This window comes from Schistocerca americana, chromosome X (assembly GCF_021461395.2).
Source record: "Schistocerca americana isolate TAMUIC-IGC-003095 chromosome X, iqSchAmer2.1, whole genome shotgun sequence".
Taxonomy (NCBI): domain Eukaryota; kingdom Metazoa; phylum Arthropoda; class Insecta; order Orthoptera; family Acrididae; genus Schistocerca; species Schistocerca americana.
This window is the reverse complement of record NC_060130.1, coordinates 567,197,928-567,219,136: the sequence shown is the minus strand read 5'-3', so window position 1 is coordinate 567,219,136 and position 21,209 is coordinate 567,197,928.

The following is a 21,209-nucleotide window of genomic DNA, read 5'->3' as shown; positions in this document are numbered from 1 at the left end:
ACGTGCTGTTGGGGTTGGGAATGGTCCCATTGGAGTGTGAACATGGCGTCCCACTTTGCTACGTTGACACTGATAGCAGCTGTGGGCCCACTCCTGTGTATCTTTCCTGATTGAAGGTTACACAAAACGGTCCGTCACTAACTTCACTGAGTCATTGTTTACTGGGTGTGCCAGGTTATGAATGCTGTCGAATACCTTTCGTCGGAACTGGGCGGTGATGTATGGTCATGGTCTAACCATGGAGGTGTCGCACCATACCTTAAATGGGCTGCAGGGGGCGTCCAATACTTGTAAACGTAGGCCAGTGGATGAGTCCACCAACAAGAAGTGCAGCTGCGCATTTGAAGCCTATGCCCTTGCCAATTCAGAAAAATCCAACATTGGACTTATCCCATTAATGCGCGAGAAATAGTCTGCCACAATGTTGTCGGCACCATGGATGCGACGCACGTCTGTGGAAAACTGGCATATAAACTCGATATGGCGGGCCTGGCGGGTGGAACATCAATGGCTGATTTTGTAGAAAGCTGCCACGAGAGGTTTATGGTCGGTGTATATGGTGAATTGCCTGCCCTCAACGAAAGGGATGAAGTGCCTGACACTTTCATACATTGCGATAAGTTCCCTGTCATATGCACTCCAAAAAATTTGACCCATCTGTAGTTTTTGTGAGAAAAAACTTAGTGGCTGCCAATGACCCTTCACTCTCTGATTCAGTGCTGCACCGATTGCAACGGCTTGCGTCCACTACTAGGGCTAGCTGAGCTCCTGGCGCAGGGTGTGCAAGCCCCACTGCATTGTGAAGGCTGTTTTGCAGTGCCTTGAAAGCAGAGTCCATCTCGGGTGCCCATGGGAGTGGGCACTTGCCAATTTTGTTGTGTCCGGCCAAGGCATTGTTCAGTGGCGTCTGGATTGCTGCTGTTCTGGGGAGGTGGCGGTGGTAGAAATTTATCATTCCTAGGAATCGTCGGAGATCTTGGTAGTTTTGAGGCCGTGGTAGGGTACGTAACAAGTCCAGCTTCTCTGGCAGTGGTAAAATGCCTTGAGCTGACACTTTATAACCCAGGAAGGTCACCACGGGTTCCCCAAACACGCACTTGTCCTTGTTAAGTGTTATTCCATGAGCACTAAACCTGCTTTGCACCTCGTTTACGTGTTTCTGATGGTCAGAAACATTCTCCGAAAGCACCAGAATATCGTCTAAATAGGCGAAACAATATGGTAGCCCTTTTAGCACGCTGTCCACAAACCGTTGCGATTTTTGGGCAGTATTTTTCAGCCCAAATGGCATCACCAAAAATTCAATTAGCCCGAATGGAGTTGTCACTGCAGTCTTTGGTATGTTCTGCTCTAACATTAGGATCTGATTATATGCCTTACGGCAATCTAAAACACTGAATATGGTCGTCCTGGCCAGTAAATGAGTGAAATCCTGTATATGTGGCACAGGGTATCTGTCCGGAACGGTTTGGGCATTTAAAGCTCGATAATCCCGGCACGGGCGCCATGACCCAGAGGACCACAGACTGTTGGATGGCTGTATAGATCCGTCTTGTAGCATCTCGTTGAAAATGGTCTTGGTTTCCCGCAAGCGATCAGGTGCAAGCATATGAACACGTGAGGAGACTGGTGGGCCTGGAGTTGTACGGATGTGGTGCACCGTCTCATGCTCTGCCCTGTTCTTTCTTGTTCCACGTCGTGGCTTGGGTGTCGCCTTTGCGGTTGAATCAGCAGGAGCCTGTTGTTGTGCCATCAACTGTTTCAGTGTCATTTGAGCCATCTGCAGGTCAGATTCCTTCGACGCTATGGTGTCCACCCAGGTGGGTGCGCTGAGGTTGGAAGGGGTTTCTTTCAACAAGATGATGATTGGGGACCCTAGGCGAGTCAGCCCAATGTTGGGGGAAGGGGGGTTTTAACAAGCATGCTTTTACTTCTTCACTTTGCCTACTGGATCGGAAGGTTGGCTCTGGCAGAAGGCCTGTTACGAGACCCAACCTGATAATTAAATCAGCCCCTTCACTAATTTTGATTAATTAAATAACTAAATAGTGTTCAGGGAACTGATCACTACTAAACAAACAAGGATAGCATTGAACACATTTATTGAACACCAATCTTCCTAACAACAAACTGAACAACGACATACATTTATAAGTGATAGAATTAAGCTAGTAATGGCAATGGCCCTTAAGTTAAAAAACTAGCTCTTAAGGTCGCATAACGCATCTCTACTTGTTATTTTCTACTCTCTCCCCTTGTCAGACGGCATAAAATACGTCAGACAAACCTCATTCAATTACCAATTTTCAATAAGAGCGTGGCTGGAAAACTGAGCTCTGGTAATCACAGGCGTGCGTAATATCGGATTAAATGCCGAAGCTGAGCATCATGTTACCAAATGCACAGTCGTTGACAGGTCAGCCCAGCTGCCGATGGCGTCTGCGTCGTCGAGGAGCCTCAATTGTAACAAAAATAAATTTATTTTCGACAACAGGCTTCCTGCTCGTAAACTCCTATTCAAAAGCTAAATCTGCTTTCTTTCCAATTGTCTCGCACTAGTTAAGAGGGCACTACCCAGCCCAAAAGTGGAATCCAGTAACGTCTTTAATAAAGGTGGCTCAAGGAAATTGCTCTGCTCCTGTCTGCTTCCTGTGAGACAGTATTCCCAACCGTAATTAGCGGAATCAGCCTGTTCCTAACTGTAAAACACGACAGTTCCTCTAACTAAATACTAGTTTCAGTTGCACCTGGCAGACTTATTCAAAGTTCTGTACAGCAGACTGAAAAGAATTTACTGTCCTACAGCAGAGCCGAAACCACGACGTCCGCTCTCTACAGGAGCTATGACGCTTCTCCTCGATAACAGCTCCAAAAGCTTCCCTCTGCAAAAATCAGCACCCCCACACTATTTTTCGAGCAGGCCAATCCCGTGGCTCTAAACCAGCACAGTTCGCTCCCATTATTATTTCCTGGCTTCTTACAGTCAATTAAAGCGTTCTGGGCCTTCCTGCACCTGGAATGTTCTGGAACCAGCAATCGTGTCTCTCTGTTCGCCCTCGAGCGGGAAAAAATCATTGCACTAACTTGACCGCGTTTCTTAGAAAGCCCCAGAAAACGTTAATACTCGTGGGAAGGCTCCCTTAGGCGTCAGCTCATCTCAACATAGTGGCGTCGGCGTAACGCTCAGTGCCAACGAGGCGCCGTCCCTCGAAGGCCTGCCTCTGTTGTCCGCGCAATGGGGGCCTACCTGCCCGGCGGCGCGTCTACCCCAGTGGGACGCTTTCGCACGCCGACTCGTAATGATCGGTTATAAACTTCCGCACCCCCCTGCCCTGCCTTTGAGCAGTGTCGCTCGTCCGCTACAGCCAAACTCTGTGAAAATATCACCTGAACCCCGACTTCGTGCATCATGCGAATTTCTTAAAGTTAATACGCGTCTTATGCCGTCTGATACTCCCTATATTAATTTCAATAGGCTGACTGTCTGATAAATAACATAATAACCGATATGTAACTCGTCTTTGCAACAACTATTATATTACAGGAAGGTGCAAAATACTGCTACCTTACAATTCCCCATCCTCCTCCATTAATTTTGTACAAGTGAGCTGACTCATTTGGAGTTACCTCACGCTGTACAAAATTCATATCTGTACATATTATGAGCTCGCTACATTACGATTGTGAGAAAGAAATTTAAGTGTCAATGCCTCCTGCACACTCACTCTCCAATCATACTTGTATAAATACATTTATCAAGATATTACTAATCACTATTATGGAACACGGACACTTACTCTATAGTCGCCTCTATAATGTTGGATCGTAGTCCTGAGTTACGACAAATGCAAACTGTTTTTGGTCTCATGTTCCCCAAAATACTCAAAATCAATGAAATATGTTATAGGCCCGAACGCATTTAGATTTACATTTATGTCATCCTCTTATGCTGGTACATAGTCTTGAGGTTCGAAAAATAACTAATTGCAAGTAAAAACTGATTCGTGTCCCACAAGGTACTGAAAGGCAAGTAAATTACTAATAGACAAGAATATATTTACATTTAGATTCCCTTCGGCTTTGCCGGAACGCAGTCCAGAGGTATAACAAAACTCAGCAAAACTTACTCTTGTCCATGATCAAATGAATTTTAATTATTTATTTTCAAAATTAATACATCCTATCCTGTTCATGGTTTTGAAATAAGGTCCATTCATCCCATTCATCCTTCCCCACTTTACAACTACACATTAAAGTGTCCACTGTTGTCGACAGGTTTAATTTACGGTCAGCAGATTGCCCAAAAGTTGTACAAAATTATTTTAACATATGCTTCCATCTGAAGCTCACTTCATTCAGTCACAATCGTGTTCCTGTTGTTGGAAGTTTTCGTGTTAGTGGTGACAATGTGACATTCTAGCCTTACAAAATTTGAATACGGTCTGCTCAGGTCCAGTGCCTGTCAAAGTGTTAACATTTTGTGAAATAGCACAGAAATAATTATTGAATTAGTGTGGCAACTGCTGACTAGAATAATATCACATCTATGTGGATTCTTTCAACACTATCTACCACACAAAGAATTTCCTAAAAACATATTCAAAGAGTGACCAAAAACACATAGTACAAAATCACATAAAACAATTGGCATACATCACAGAGGTGACACATAAAACAACATAGTACACACAACTAATTTAAACACACTTCAATCAAATCAATACAAGACAAAACAAACAAATACACACTAACTCCACAACATATGCATTAATAAAATCAACAAGAAAATTAAGAGTGATGACCCAAATGAGCCTTGCCTTATTCATTAATGTTAATCATGAGGCAGACATATTGTCATAACTACGAAGTGGCCTACTACAGTGAATCTATACAAAAGCAAACACATAAATGAGGTTAGTGAGTACACAGTTTCTAGCTGTCTCTCAAATTTTGTGCCTAGTGACTTATGGCATATCGTTACACTTTTGTCACTTTGTATGCAAGCATAAACACAGCAAATTTAATTCACAATCACTGGCACCATTCGCAAGCACTTAGCACATGCTAACAAATTTGGGTGGCAGCTCTGAATTCTGCAAAGACCAACTGCTCTCAACTCGGTCGTACTACTGCACCCACGGCTGTGACGCAGTGTCCCATCTGGCTGCAGCCTCGTCGTCACCTGGGCATGGCGAATCACTCCCTGTGTCTCCAGTAGTAGCCTGGTGTGCGACTGTGAACAGACGTTGTCCGACATTTGTGGTCGTGGACATTGAAATAGTGATGGTTAGATTTTGGTAGGGTTTCGGAACCTAATCATTCTTCTGCGCTGGCTAAGGATTCTGTGTATCTGTATCTAGTTGTCAATCTTCATGTATGAACATCTAAGTAGTGTACCTAAATACAGGCTCTTCGTGTTTCTTCGGTTCTTACACTCTCATGTTTCAGGATAGGGTAAAGGTAAGGTTTTAGGTTCCTCAGTAGAATGTCCATTTGTAGGCATTCCCACCTTCTGTCCCCCACATTTCACAAACATTCAGGCGCGCGAACCAAACGCCTGGACTCACGCCTCTCTGCATGACAGTCTTCCTCTCCACGTTGCATCACCTGCCCGGCGAAGCTGAATCTCAGAGCCCAGACCGCTTCCCTGCGTTCCGCGGAGGGTCGTAACCCCCACCTTCTTTCCAGCTCGGCCATTGTATCTGCTGGAGAGCCGCCCCACGCTGTGCTGACTTACACCACCGTCTGCCGACCGCTCATTCGTCTCGCCTTGGTCACGCGCCGCTCTGCGCTGTGCCCTCGTGGTTCTCGTCTGCTGTCCCGCTCGTCGTCAGCTGGCCAGTCACCGCCACAACGTGTAACTTCACTCACTAAGGATACGATATTTTATACATGATTACTTATTGCCTAAGCCACTTCCTCTTACGTCATCACATACAATACATTACAATTATTTTACAGAAAGACATTTCTTAAACAAAATGTTCAAAACAAAATTATAGAAACATGCATGATGATCTTCTCCTGTCGAAAAAATAAACGTTTATTAATTTATTCATCCCATCACCACATGGTCCCTAACTACTAATTTCTCTATTTCTACTTTCTACACTTGACGTCAACAGGCTACTAATACATACTGTGACCTTTTATAGTAAACTCCTTTCCCTGGCGTCGCTCAGTTGCTGCCATTATCTGTGAACAATCAGAAACGTATGTTGCACAGTATTGTAGGTTACTGTAACTCCGAATTTCTCCGATACCTCTTTGATGTTGTGCTTGTTTGACTGGTTATGGCATTGGTCTTCCGCTCCTAGTCTGCTTCTGTCTGTAACGGTTACAGCAAGTAAAAATCAGTTATAGGGGTCAAGGTTCTTGGCTGTACTTCTGTTCAGAGCATCTATCTCTTGTGATGAACTTCATTATCTTCCTTTAAACTGAATGGCGTGTTGTTTTAGCGTCTCTGCTTAACTCAAATAGTTAAGCGCAGACTCGGCTAGCGTCGCTAGCACGTGTCTACAACACTCCTAAGGCGCAAATCATTAATAAGGTGTGTCGATCACGCTATTGAGTGCGACCAGTCACCTGATTTACGTCTTTGTATGACGGCTCAAAACTCGCCTTTTCACACAACGCCCTCATCGCTCCCATTACGAATTATCCAGGTTTGGAGCGTCCATATCGCCTAATTGCTATTGACTGGCCACCGGATAATCGTTTTGATCACCATACTCACACTAGCAACACAATTGACAAAACAGGTGTGTCTCGAACACTACTGCGTCGGACAGACCACCTCATAATTATCACCCGAAACACCCACTATCGCCATACGCTAATAACGCAACGTGTGGGTCCTGAACACTACCGCATCGGACAACACACCCTGAACTCGTCTCAAGAAACGCCACACATTCGGTGGGACGCAATGTCTACCTACCACATCACAACACGCTCAACACACCCCAAATTCATCCACCGCAGATCCAGATTTTGGCCTGAAAGTTCTCCTGTCCAATAGCCTTGCCATAAAATTTTGTATAGGAAGTTATCTACTTAAGATAGCCCCTTTTATAATTAATCTATACTTCTAAATATTGTTTGTGTCATAGCTGAAGGAAATTTTCTATTCTAAGCGACCCAGTGGTCCCCATACAACAAAATTTAACGTGAAACACATAGTATAGATACAACCGATACCAAAATAAGACAAACACACGAAAAATAGCAAAACAAATACACATAACGTAAGACAAATAATCACAAATCACAAATAAAACACTGCCTATACTAATACAAATAAACATCGCCAACAAATCACATAAATATAACCTAATTGTACACTACTTTGTTCCCGGCCGCGTTCTTCCACTGCCGAGTGTGCCGCCCTAGTCATTCTTGTCTGTTTTGAGCAGTTTGCGTACGGCCAGGTTTCGCCGGACGTATTTCGATTACTTGTGCAGGTTGTGGATTTCGGTCTTCACTCGCTCTCCAGTTCTGCACTGGTTACTTCCTTCTATTTTGATTAGCTGGTTCAAATGGCTCTGAACACCATGGGACTTAACGTCTGCGGTCATCAGTCCCCTAGAACTTAGAACTACTTAAACATAACTAACCTAAGGACATCACACACATCCATGCCCGAGGCAGGATTCGAACCTGCGATCGTAGCGGTCGTGCGGTTCCAGACTGTAGCGCCTAGAACCGCTCTGCAACATCGGCCGGCGATGAGCTGGGTTCCAGTTATTATTACCCTGGTTCCATCTACGTTCCAGTGGCGGAAAATTTTGTCGTCTATTATCGTGCCACTGTGGGTTGTTTCCTCTATTGTTACCGTTCCTCATCTGGTTTCTGTTTCCTTGCCAATTCTGGCTTCTGTTTCTGTCTATATTCGCGCCTTGGCCTTCCTCATTCTGTTCCCTTGGCTTCTTCTTCTCACGCACCTGCTGCTCGTTATAGGTAAACTCTAGTTCCCTAAGAATGCCCTTAAATGCTTCTACGTCATTTCCGCAACTGCCAGTTAGCGTCTGCTCATATGTAAGTGCCTACTTCATATAGCATACGCGTATAATTTCCCCAGGGCTGCACGGTTCGTCCAGATACTGATTCTTTTTCAGAACGTTGTCAAAAAATTTCACAACACTTCGGAAAGCTGAGCTCTCGAAGTCGCGTGTCATAAGGATTTCCTGTTTAATTCTGTCTTGGGTCTCCTTTGACCAATATCTGCTCATAAATGCGTCGCAGAACTCTTGGTACGTTCCGCAACCTTTAGCAACACTACGCATACTTTCCGCTGATGCAGCTTCCAAGTGAGCACACACAAAGTCAAGTTTGTACATTAACGGCCACTGTGGTGGTAACGTTAGATCAAACTGTCCAATGGACGTTTTTGGGTGTAACGTATTATTAACATCCTTATAGTGCCGGAACTTGCGTACCGACAGAAAGTGTTTATAATCAAACTGCCAAATTTCGTCTTTCTGTGGTCGCGTTTCGATGTTTTCATAAACTACCTCCGTGTGTGCCTCCTGGATGTCCTGTGGCTCCCGAAAGTACGTGGTGGATCGCCTAAGCGGTTAGCAATTGCTTGCGCCAGTTGTTCAGCTATTGAATTCCGCCTCCGGCAAATCACTTATTATGCGCGGTACCTCTGTACGTGTGACTCGCAGTTCATAGCTGATCTGACGTTTTAACGGTTTGGTTTCTGACATGCGTCCTTCATTATCACGAGGGTTAACTGCTCCTGTGACAGATACTGTGTCCCGTTGCCGTACTTCCGAGGTTACCTCCTCCGTGGATACTGTCTGAATATCGGCTCCAGTTTGTCCTGTATTTGTAGAAGTTCTGTCGACTGACAGTGCCTCTGCCCTACTCCTGATTTGTCGTTTAAATTCGGCGTATTCTGCCATCAGTGCAGCCTCTCCGGCTTCCTCCTTCCTGCTCGACATGGTTTCCTCAATCTTTTTCACTCGCGTCTGCAGCTTATTTCTAACAGTTTTGCCGACCTTGGTCGTGTTCTCTGTGACCTCCTTCGTTTCTCTCGCTATTCTCTAGGCTCTCCGCACAATTAATTTCGCCTCATTGGCGGTTCTTTTCGCTCCGGCTATCTCTCGCGCTAACATCTCTCGCAACGCTTTTACTTCATCCTTCACACCGCATGTCTCACGCTTTATGATGGCAAGCTGCGCCCGGGTTTCCTTTCTACACTCCTGTATGCGGCTCTGTGTTCCTTCAGCGATTCTTTTCAGACTAACTTGCGTCTCTATTCTATTTTCCTCTATGCTCCTCTGTGTTTCTTCACTGATTCTTTGCAAACTAGCTTGCGTCTAAACTCTACTTTTATTCACCTCCTTTCTACACGTTTCAATTCCTTCCTGCATCACTTTCGTACTAGCGTCTATCTTCTGCATCGTACGCTCCAAGAATCCAGCGATACCTGAACCGTCAACCGCCAAGTCTCCCCTTTCCGCATGATAACTACTGTCATGACTCGTAGGTGATCTCCTGCTCATTATTTCGTTTCCTGTGGAGTAAGGTCTAAACCCTGCTTGCTACGACACTGTCGGACTATTCTATTCCGATCCTCCTGTACGCAACCCACTCAAGATTCTCGTAGGCGACGTTTGCCGCCGCGGTGACACACTGCCGAAATCGCGCGTGCGTATCACCAGTACAATGTGCCGGATTGCACCTCTTGGACTCGCCACTGGCCCACCAATTCCTGCATCATGCTCCATGTCGTCCGCTGACGCCATGCGCTCTGTTCGTTCCCAAAAATAGCAGTTTGCTCTTTCGAATTCCGCTGCCGCTAATTCGTGTAAGCTGTCGCTGCTTCCGCTCATGACTGCCATTCTTTCAACCCCTGTTGCGCCCTGAACTGTCTCTATTAAGCGCGCCTTAGCCCTCGTAATTATCCACGTCTCCTCACCCACTAACGTTATACACTAACAAACCTTTACACACAAAATACACATTATAATCATTAACTCCCAATATCTATACAATATTCACAAACAGGTTACCCAACAAATCCCACAAATCTTCCAGATCTCTGCGGATCCTATTCCTAACCAATACTCTCATTATTTCCCTAATCCACAATATTTATTCAATCTGTGACAAACCACAGAACACGAAACAAACAGTAACCCCAACAACAACAAATTAATGACGCACCAGCAATACATAGAAACACTGAAACAGCATAAATACACAAAAACAAATATAAAGAATTTACCTCGCACAAATAACTGCCGCCATGATTACTAATCAGAATATTACAGCTATCAACGCATCCTAGGCAGGGTCAGCCACGTGGAAGGGGTTTCTTTCAATAAAATGATTATTAGGGAGCACAGGCGGGTCAGCCAAATGTTGGGGGGATAACAAGCATGCTTTTACTTCTTCACTGTGCCTACTGGATCGGGTCGTTGACTCTGGCTGAAGGCCTGTTATGACTCCCAACCTGTTAATTAAATCTGCCCCTTCAATAATTTTGATTAATAATTAATAACTAAATAGTGTTCAGGAAACTGATCACTACTAAACAAACAAGGATAGCATTGAACACATTTATTGAACACCAATCTTCCTAACATGAAACTGAACAATGACATACATTTAAAAGTGATAAAATTAAGCTAGTAATGGCATGGCCCTTAAATTCCAAAACTAACACTTATGGTCGGATAACGCATTTGTACTAGTTATTTTCTACTCTCTCCCCTTGTCAGACGGCATAAAATACGTCAGACAAACCTACATCAATTAACAAATTTTCAATAAGAGCGTGGCTGGAAAACTGAGCTCTGTTAATCACAGGTGTGCGTAATATCGGATTAAATGCCGAAGCTGAGCGTCACGTTACCAAATGCAGCATTGTAGACAGGTCAGCAAGCTGCCGATGGCGTCTGCGTCGTCGAGGAGCCTTAATTGTAACAAAAATGAAATTATTTTCGCGAACAGTCTTCCGGTTCATAAACTCCTATTCAAAATTAATTCTGCCTTCTTTCTAATCGTCTCGCACTCGTTAAGACGGGACTCGCCAGCCCAAAGGCGGAATCCAGTAACGTCTTTAAAAAGGGTGGCTCAAGGAAATTGCTCTGCTTCTGTCTGCTTCCTGTGAGACAGTATTCCCAACCGAAATTAGCGGAAGCAGCCTGTTTCTAACAGTGAAACATGACTGTTCCCCTAACTGAATAATAGTTTCAGTTGCATCTGGCACACTTATTCAAAGTTCTGCAAAGTGCACTGAAAAGAATTCTCTGTCCTACAGTAGAGCCGAAAGCACGACGTCCGCTCACTACAGGAGCTAAGGCGCTTCGCCTCGATAACAGCTCCAAAAGCTTCCCTCTGCAAAAATCAGCACCCCCACACTATTTTTCGAGCTGGCCAATCCCGTGGCTCTAGACCAGCATAGTTCGCTCCCACTATTATTTCCTGGCTTCTTTCAGGCAGGAAAGCATTCTGGGCCTTACTGCACCCAGAATGTTCCAGAACCAGCAATCGTGTCTCTCTGTCCGCCCTCGCGCGGAAAAACTCATTGCACTAACTTAACCGCGTTTCTTAGAAAGTCCCAGAAAACGTTAATACTCGTGGGAAGGCTCCCTTAGGCGTCAGCTCATCTCGACATAGTGGCGTCGGCGTAACGCTCAGTGGCAACGAGGCGCCGTCCCTCGAAGGCGTGCCTCTGTTGTCCGCGCAGTTGGTGCCTACCTGCCCGGCGGCGCGTCTCCCCCAGTGGGATGCTTTCGCACGCCGACTCGTAATGGTCGGATGTAAACTTCCGCACCGCCCTGCCCCGCCTTTGAGCAGTGCCGTTCGTCCGCTCAAGCCAAACTCCGTGAAAATATCACCTGAACCCCGACTTCATGCAACATGCGAATTTCTTAAAGTTAATACGTATCTTATGCCGTCTGATACTCCCTATATTAATTTCAATAGGCTGATTGTTGATAAATAACATAATAACCGATATCTAACTTGTCTTTGCAACAACTATTATATTACAGTAAAGTGCAAAATACTGCTTCCATACAAGGTTATCTACCCTTGGGTATGCGTGAGAGGTCGGACGTCCTTGTACTCCCGGGATAACCCATCCCTTGGCAGAATGGACGAATTGTGACCTGCATAAATCCACAGAGAATGCATATTTTGCCAGGAAATTAGCACCTAGTATAAGTTGGTTGAAATCGGCCATAACGAAGGTCCAATTGAATTTTTCTGGTAGCCCAATGCCCACTGCCAGTGTTTTCTGTCCATATGTGAGGAAGACTGAATCGATGACTGCTTTCAATGTGGTTTCTTCAGGACGTTTGTCTGAAGGGAAGAAATTTACAGGCAGAGTGCTGACGTCTGCGTGATGCGGCGGGCGCGGCAGCTGGCGACTACGCGTGTGTGTGTCAGCCGCCAAAACGTCACGTGGCTCAAACCGCTGCAGCTGGGCGGTCAGCTGATCGATGGCAGCGCGGAGAGATCGGAAATCTTCGGTCGCATCCGGCGCTCGTCGTGCGGTCGTGGCAGCACAAGCCGTAGGCGCTGCGTCAGTCGGCCATGCTCGGCTGGTGTCGTTGGCCGAGGTGGTTGCGGCGGCGGCCACTGTGGCGTGCGAGTCGAGCTGGGTGTGCGCTCTATCGGTCACATGCAGCAACTCGCTTAATGTCCGGCCATCGTAAGCAATCAAGGTTAAGCACACATGCCGAGGCAACTGCTGTTGCCGGATGTGCACAAGTAATGTGTCTGAGAACACGGAAGGGTCCACCATAGCACGTAAATGCAGGTAAAAGTCTGAAGGCGACCTGTCACCTCGTTTCTCGTAGTAAAAGAGCTGTGTTATCCGCTGGTCCACAGGTTTTGTGCAACGCGAAATTAACGCCGTCTTGAGGGTGGCGTAGCACATTTGGTCTGATATCGGCATGTCCTGCGGGCTGGTTTTGCGAGGCAATATCCTGTGGCGGCGGCGCGGGAAACGCCGGTACACGCGACGCGGTTGTGAACGTAACGTCGGGACGAAGTCGGTACAAGATGTAGGAATCCGTGGCACTGTGAACTGGGGGGTTTGCTGCATCGTGTTGAGCTTCTTCTTGATATTCTGGATGACGCCGTCGATGTCGCGGAAGGGGTTCTATGCCGACGACATGTCGATAAGAGACGGCGCAGAAAATATCTAAAGAAACTTGTCTACTGTCACACCACTTAGTTACTGGGTCACCACTTATGTAGGGGTAATTTCACTACATTAAAGGAAAACACTTGCGTGGATTTTATACTGGGAATAATCACTTTTATTGTACCGCACAAACACAATACATGCATACGTTAACGCGGGAAACGAACACACTGTTTCCTCCAAGAATCTCACCCGCAAAAAGAATGTTTCCGTGTCCTGTCGACTATCGACTTGTCACTCCCACAAACACAATGAGGTGTCCAACAGTTTATTAGACGCTTTTGAAAGACCCGGTATTACAGTTAACCTAGATAAATCTGCATTTGGGCGTAAGAGAATAAAGTTTCTACGTCACATAGTTTCGGTGGACGGGATACAACATGACCCTGAGAGAATTAAAGCGATTGTTGAATTTCTAAGGTCAACAACGATGAGGCAACTAAGAGAATACTTAGGAGTCAAATTTTTTCAAGAAATATGTGAACTTAAGCTTGCTGGCCACGCCATGTCTCTGCACGCTAACAGGAAAGAATAAGATTTGGTATTGGGACGCTCAAGCACAAGACGAATTAGAAAGATTGAAGGAGGCATAAGTGAATGCACCTACACTCCTGGAAATTGAAATAAGTACACCGTGAATTCATTGTCCCAGGAAGGGGAAACTTTATTGACACATTCCTGGGGTCAGATACATCACATGATCACACTGACAGAACCACAGGCACATAGACACAGGCAACAGAGCATGCACAATGTCGGCACTAGTACAGTGTATATCCACCTTTCGCAGCAATGCAGGCTGCTAGTCTCCCATGGAGACGATCGTAGAGATGCTGGATGTAGTCCTGTGGAACGGCTTGCCATGCCATTTCCACCTGGCGCCTCAGTTGGACCAGCGTTCGTGCTGGACGTGCAGACCGCGTGAGACGACGCTTCATCCAGTCCCAAACATGCTCAATGGGGGACAGATCCGGAGATCTTGCTGGCCAGGGTAGTTGACTTACACCTTCTAGAGCACGTTGGGTGGCACGGGATACATGCGGACGTGCATTGTCCTGTTGGAACAGCAAGTTCCCTTGCCGGTCTAGGAATGGTAGAACGATGGGATCGATGACGGTTTGGATGTACCGTGCACTATTCAGTGTCCCCTCGACGATCACCAGTGGTGTACGGCCAGTGTAGGAGATCGCTCCCCACACCATGATGCCGGGTGTTGGCCCTGTGTGCCTCGGTCGTATGCAGTCCTGATTGTGGCGCTCACCTGCACGGCGCCAAACACGCATACGACCATCATTGGCACCAAGGCAGAAGCGACTCTCATCGCTGAAGACGACACGTCTCCATTCGTCCCTCCATTCACGCCTGTCGCGGAACCACTGGAGGCGGGCTGCACGATGTTGGGGCGTGAGCGGAAGACGGCCTAACGGTGTGCGGGACCGTAGCCCAGCTTCATGGAGACGGTTGCGAATGGTCCTCGCCGATACGCCAGGAGCAACAGTGTCCCTAATTTGCTGGGAAGTGGCGGTGCGGTCCCCTACGGCACTGCGTAGGATCCTACGGTCTTGGCGTGCATCCGTGCGTCGCTGCGGTCCGGTCCCAGGTCGATGGGCACGTGCACCTTCCGCCGACCACTGGCGACAACATCGATGTACTGTGGAGACCTCACGCCCCACGTGTTGAGCAATTCGGCGGTACGTCCACCCGGCCTCCCGCATGCCCACTATACGCCCTCGCTCAAAGTCCGTTAACTGCACATACGGTTCACGTCCACGCTGTCGCGGCATGCTACCAGTGTTAAAGGCTGCGATGGAGCTCCGTATGCCACGTTGGATACATGAGGCATCCCTCTCGATGTGAAATTTAAATAATATCGCAAGGTGATACGTCACTTTTACGCTGCGTTACCCTATTTTACTCTACATTTTGAAAAAATTGAAGTCCCTTTTTGTCGATATTCGATCATCACTGATTAATGACACTAAACGAGAAATGAATTCTACATCCAATAAACAACTGTAAATCTTAAATATCTGAAACTCCTTGGAATCTCAATGGTAAAATATGTAATATAAGAAATTTTGTCCCACATTCAATTAAAAGTTAGCGCAGTAGTATCTTTCGTCTAGATTTTACATGGAAGGCCTAGAGCGAGATGATGAAACATAATAATATCATATTACGTCATGCACCAAGACAAAGCATCAAGTACCTCAACATCTGAACACTATAAAAATGAAACAACTTCGTTCGAATGAATAAATACAAAAAATGTGTTAGTAGTAGCTGTCTCATTCCATCAAGCAGATGTACAAAATGAACAGAAATATTTAAGTGCTTAATTAAACTTGAGCACAATTGGCTCCAGAATTAGCTGTTTATGGCTTAATTCACTTATTCTAAGGTCCCAGTGTGCAATGTTGTGCATGTTCAGTGGTTAACAAAACAAGAAAAAATATGTATATATGAATAAGTCCTTGTTAGGGACAATAATACAGAAAAATGAGTTAACTGAACGTTTCTAAATCAATTACCGCAGGCGAGAATGCCAGAGAAGGCACACGGATTGTCGACAGGCTGTTTTCATCATAGCTATTACAGTTAGATAGGGTATGGCGAGACATGGGGCCCGCGACCTTCATTCCCTTGTGAGATTAGCCGAAGGTAAAGGGCCACACTCCACTGGTCCCTCAACATCTTTCGAAGTTGTTCGCCCCACACAGCTAACGCCGAATCCTGTTTTCTGATGCACCTCAAATTCGCTTCTTCAGAAACTTGTGGAGGGTCTCATGAACACAACTTCTACTCTTCAACGTTATACTCAGGCTCTTTTCTGGAAGTGGAACAGTGACAGAACGAGATCATTTCATTAATTTTTAAAAGTGCGTTTCATTCCATAACAAACACTCTTTTGACTGCAAAGATAAAGAGAAAAAGGAAAATGGCTATAGCCTTGCTGAAAAAATCAAGAAGAATAACTGTCAGTTTCCCTTAAAGACTTACATCTAAATATACATTCGGTTTTCCCATTCATACGAGTCCCCGCTGTCCTTGACATACCAAATTCCCACTGTCCTTATCCCTGTGGTCACATGATTGTGCAAGTGCTGCGTAAATTTTAGGAATTTCAGTGTTGTACTTTGATGATGGGCGTGTTCTGTGTGCTTGCAGACGAAGGTACTGTACTGACAGCGTAAACTTTTTAGAAAATTCCTTCAGAATCGTTCACAAATGTACGTTTTATGATTCAAAAACTAGTAACGGCGAGAGTGTCTTGAGGATTCCAAAGTAAATTAATTGCTGTCTTTTCGGTCGTTTTCGTAGATACTCTGTGTGAATTTTGTGAAAAGGGTGTATTTGGTGGTTAATGTGTAATTTGCAAAATCTTTGAGCTGGATATGGTGCTAACTCTGTAGTTCGACAATGTTTATCTTATTTTTGGCGGGATGTCGTGGCATCTGATTGGTATATCTTCGTGAGACGCACCTTTGGCGGGAAAAGACCGGATTGGCTACCTTATTTCCGTGTTGTTAAGTGCTGTCTTCCCTGCTGTGTCACTTGTAAGAAGAGTCTCGTGTTGGTGAATTTTAAAGAGTTATTTGTCTGCCGGCCGAAGTGGCCGTGCGGTTAAAGGCGCTGCACTCTGGAACCACAAGACCGCTACGGTCGCAGGTTGTATCCTGCCTTGGGCATGGATGTTTGTGATGTCCTTAGGTTAGTTAGGTTTAACTAGTTCTATGTTCTAGGGGACTAATGACCTCAGCAGTTGAGTCCCATAGTGCTCAGAGCCAGTTATTTGTCTGGTAGTAACTGCTTTGCCGTTAAGCTCGACGTCGCAGCGTTATCTTACGGCGGATTTTTCAACTACCAGAGTCTAACTCTTCCTTGTGGCCAGAGAGTGCAGCACTGTCTGGTAACCGCTTTGGCGTCTAGTACGTTGTCGCGGCGTCATCTTGCGGCGGTTTTGTCAACTAGCTGAGTCTAACTCTTCCTTGTGACTAAGGAGTGCAGCACTTCCGGGATGAGTGTCTTACTTCACCATAGATGCCGGCATCAACTGGACACTGAGACACTGACATCTAGCGGCGCAGGCGTGAATTGAACTCTTTCTTATACTGTAGAAGGAGACACAAGAAGAACGCTGATGTGCTCATCTTTAGCGTTTGTTTTAACATTATTTGTACTTTTCTTGTCCAAAGTTTTGTGATGATTCCTACTGAATACTGTAACATTGATCGGTCTACTCTTGCGTGAATACGCGGAAACCGAGTAGGAAAATTTTCGTAAAAGCTCGTGGCAGCTAACGGAATAATTAATGGTGAAGGTAGAACAACATCAATGAAATTGGAGGGTGCACTTAACAATGCTCGTCGACACAGTATTGACACATCTACTAGCAGGCACAATAGGGAGATACCACATAGTAGTCCGTGGGGAGAGACACCTAGAAGGTCAAACATGGAAAGTCACATGACAGAGGCTGTGGAGAAAATAATTACAGAGCTTCAGACAGACCTTAGAGGAAAGAAAACATCAACTGTTATATCTTCATCGGTATAAAATATGGATTCTAGCACTACGGCAGGCGAAACTATATGGACAAATAGAAGAACTCAGAGTATATAACACTAGGCTAAGTAGGGAATTAGCAGCATGGAGCACTCCTGATGTGCAGGCACGTTTAGAGAAACTACAGGCAGAGATAGTAGAACTGAAGGCGGAGAACGAGAAGTTGAGATCCGAAAATCGATCCCTTCCAGAGTCTTTCGCAACTGCAGTGGCTAGTGTGCCCCCGAGGAATTTGAAAAGGAAGTTGGAACAACAAATTAGTCAAATGAAAGCGAAACATACTAGTACCCTCTTTTTCAAGTCAGATAACAATAAAGATGTTAAAACAACAAGGGAACTGTTAACAAAGACAGTAAATCCGAAACAGGACAAACTTAAAATAAAGGCAATAAGATTGACAGCAAATACTGTAATTTTCGAGACAGAAACACAAGCTGATAAAATAAAAATAATGGAAAAGGCAGCACTACTTCAGAACGTCAAATCTGAGGAATCAAGAAAATTTAGGCCAATGCTTGCTTTGTATCAAGTACCAACAACTTTAACCGATGATGAATTTCTCGAAGAGCAGTATGAAATCAACCTAAGTGAGCACATTTCAGGGGAAGAATTTAGTGAGGGTGTTTCAGTTAGGTTAAAAACAGGACCGCGAGGGAAACGCACAGTAAACAATGTTCTCGAGGTATCACCAAACATTAGTCAGCAGTTATTACCGAGTGATAGGGTGTAAATTCAGTTTGAAGCATTAAATATTAGAGATTTCGTAGGTGTACAGAAATGTTTTAACTGTTGGTGTCTTGGAGACTCCGCTAAACGATATGATAAGATACATGTGTGTGGAAGATGTGCCAAGTCAGGGCATCAGAGATTTGACTGTAAAGAGGAGATGGTAATTGGATGTATACCATGCAAGTATAAGAACACGGTCTGTTCAAATGGTTCAAATGGCTCAGAGCACTATGGGACTCAACATCTATGGTCATCAGTCCCCTAGAACTTAGAACTATCTAATCCTAACTAACCTAAGGACATCATACAACACCCAGTCATCACGAGGTAGAGAAAATCCCTGACGCCGCCGGGATTCGAACCCGGGAACCCGGGCGACAAAGTCTGTGAGAAGGCAGGAGGACCTGAATGTCAAACATATAAAATGCTTTATGAAAGACAAATTGAACATACAGACTATGATATAGTGAATAATGCCCACTAATATGAACTGTAATCCAAATCGTGAAACAGTACACCCCCAACCAGGCACGGAAGTAGTCACACGGACATCTAATCCTAGTCAAACAAAACAAATGAAGATAATGCAACTGAACTTTATGGGAGGTACCCACGTAGGTATGGTTATTAGATGAAATACATGTAGAGATAGCTTGCCTGCAAGAACCACATATGCGAGGTGGCAAAGTTAACGGCTTATCGATGCAGTTCACCACAACTGTGGGAACTCAAAGTGCTAAAGCAGCAATAGTACTGATTAACCCTAATTTGACTGTGACAAAGATATCTCAACTCTGTACAGAACACATTGCCACAGCGGAGATTGTACACGGACGTGACATCTGGATAATATCATCTATATATGCCCAATATTCACATGAAATTGACCCCTTTACTGAAAAAATGCGAGACATTGCATAGTTTTCACAAGGGAAAAGATTGCTTATATTAACAGACATAAATGCACGGTCAACCATATGGCATGCTGATAGAACAGATGTTAGAGGACACATTGTCGAGGATGTAATAAGTGAATGTAATTTATTCCCATTAAACAGCGCGGAACAACCACCAAAATGTCGTGGTCATGCCAGTGGCCAAAGTAATATTGATATTTCTTTGGCAAATGGTATTTCCTTACCACATATAAATACACTACTGGCCATTAAAATTGCTACACCAAGAAGAAATGCAGATGATAAACGGGTATTCGTTGGACAAATATATTATACTAGAACTGACGTCTGATTACATTTTCATGCAATTTGGGTGCACAGATTCTGAGAAATCAGTACCAAGAACAACCAGCTCTGGCCGCAATAACGGCCTTGATACGCCTTGGCGTTGAGTCAAACAGAGCTTGGATGGCGTATACAGGTACAGCTGCCCATGCAGCTTGAACACGATACCGCAGTTCATCGAGAGTAGTGACTGGCGTATTGTGATGAGCCAGTTGCTCGGCCACCATTAACCTGACGTTTTCAGATGGTGAGAGATTTGGAGAATGTGCTGGCCAGGGCACCAGTCGAACATTTTCTGTATCCAGAAAGGCCCGTACAGGACCTGCAACAGGCGGTCGTGCATTATCCTGGTCAAATGTAGGGTTTCGCAGTTATCGAATGAAGGGTGGAGCCACGGGTCGTAGCACATCTGAAATGGAACGTCCAATGTTCAAAGTGCCGTCAATGCAAACAAGAGGTGACCGAGACGTGTAACAATGGCACCCCATATCATCACGCCGGGTGACACGCCAGTATGGCGATGACCAATACACGCTTCCAACGTGTGTTCACCGCGATATCGCCAAACATTTATGCGACCATCATGATGCTGTAAACAGAACCTGGATTCATCCGAAAAATGTACGTTTTGCCTTTCGTGCACCCAGGTTTGTCGTTGAGTACACCGTCGCAGGCGGTCCTGTCTGTGATGCAGTGTCAAGGGTAACCACAGCCATGGTCTCCGAGCTGATAGTGCATGCTGCTGCAAACGTCGTCGAACTGTTCGTGCAGATGGTTGTTGTCTTGCAAACGTCCCCATCTGTTGACTCAGGGATCGAGACGTGGCTGCACGATCCGTTACAGCCATGCGGATAAGATGCCTGTCATCTCGACTGCTAGTGATACGAGGCAGTTGGGATCCAGCACGGCGTTCCATGTTACCCTCCTGAACCCACCGATTCCATATTCTGCTAACAGTCACTGGATCTCGACATACGCGAGCAGCAATGTCGCGACACGATAAACCGCAATCGTGATATGCTGCAATCCGACCTGTATCAAAGTCAGAAACGTGATGGTACGCATTCCTCCTCCTTACACGAGGCATCACAACAAAGTTTCACCAGGCAACGCCGGTCAACTGCTGTTTGTGTATGAGAAATGGGTTGGAAACTTTCCTCATGTCAGCACGTTGTTGGTGTCGCCTCCGGCGCCAACCATTTGTGAATGCTCTGAAAAGCTAATCATTTGCATATCACAGCATCTTTTTCTTGTCGGTTAAATTTCGCGTCTGTCGCACGTCATCTTCGTGTTGTAGCAGTTTTAATGGCCAGTAGTGTACGTGGGAAGTCATGGATGGGGCCACACATAGCGATCACCACGTTATCATTATTCACACAGACATTTATAGAAACAGTCAAAATACTCAGATACAACAACAGTACTTACCCTTAGGTAGGGCAGATTGGAACAAATTAAAAAATGTAGTAGAAGAATCGGCACTGCACACTGCTCACGGTACT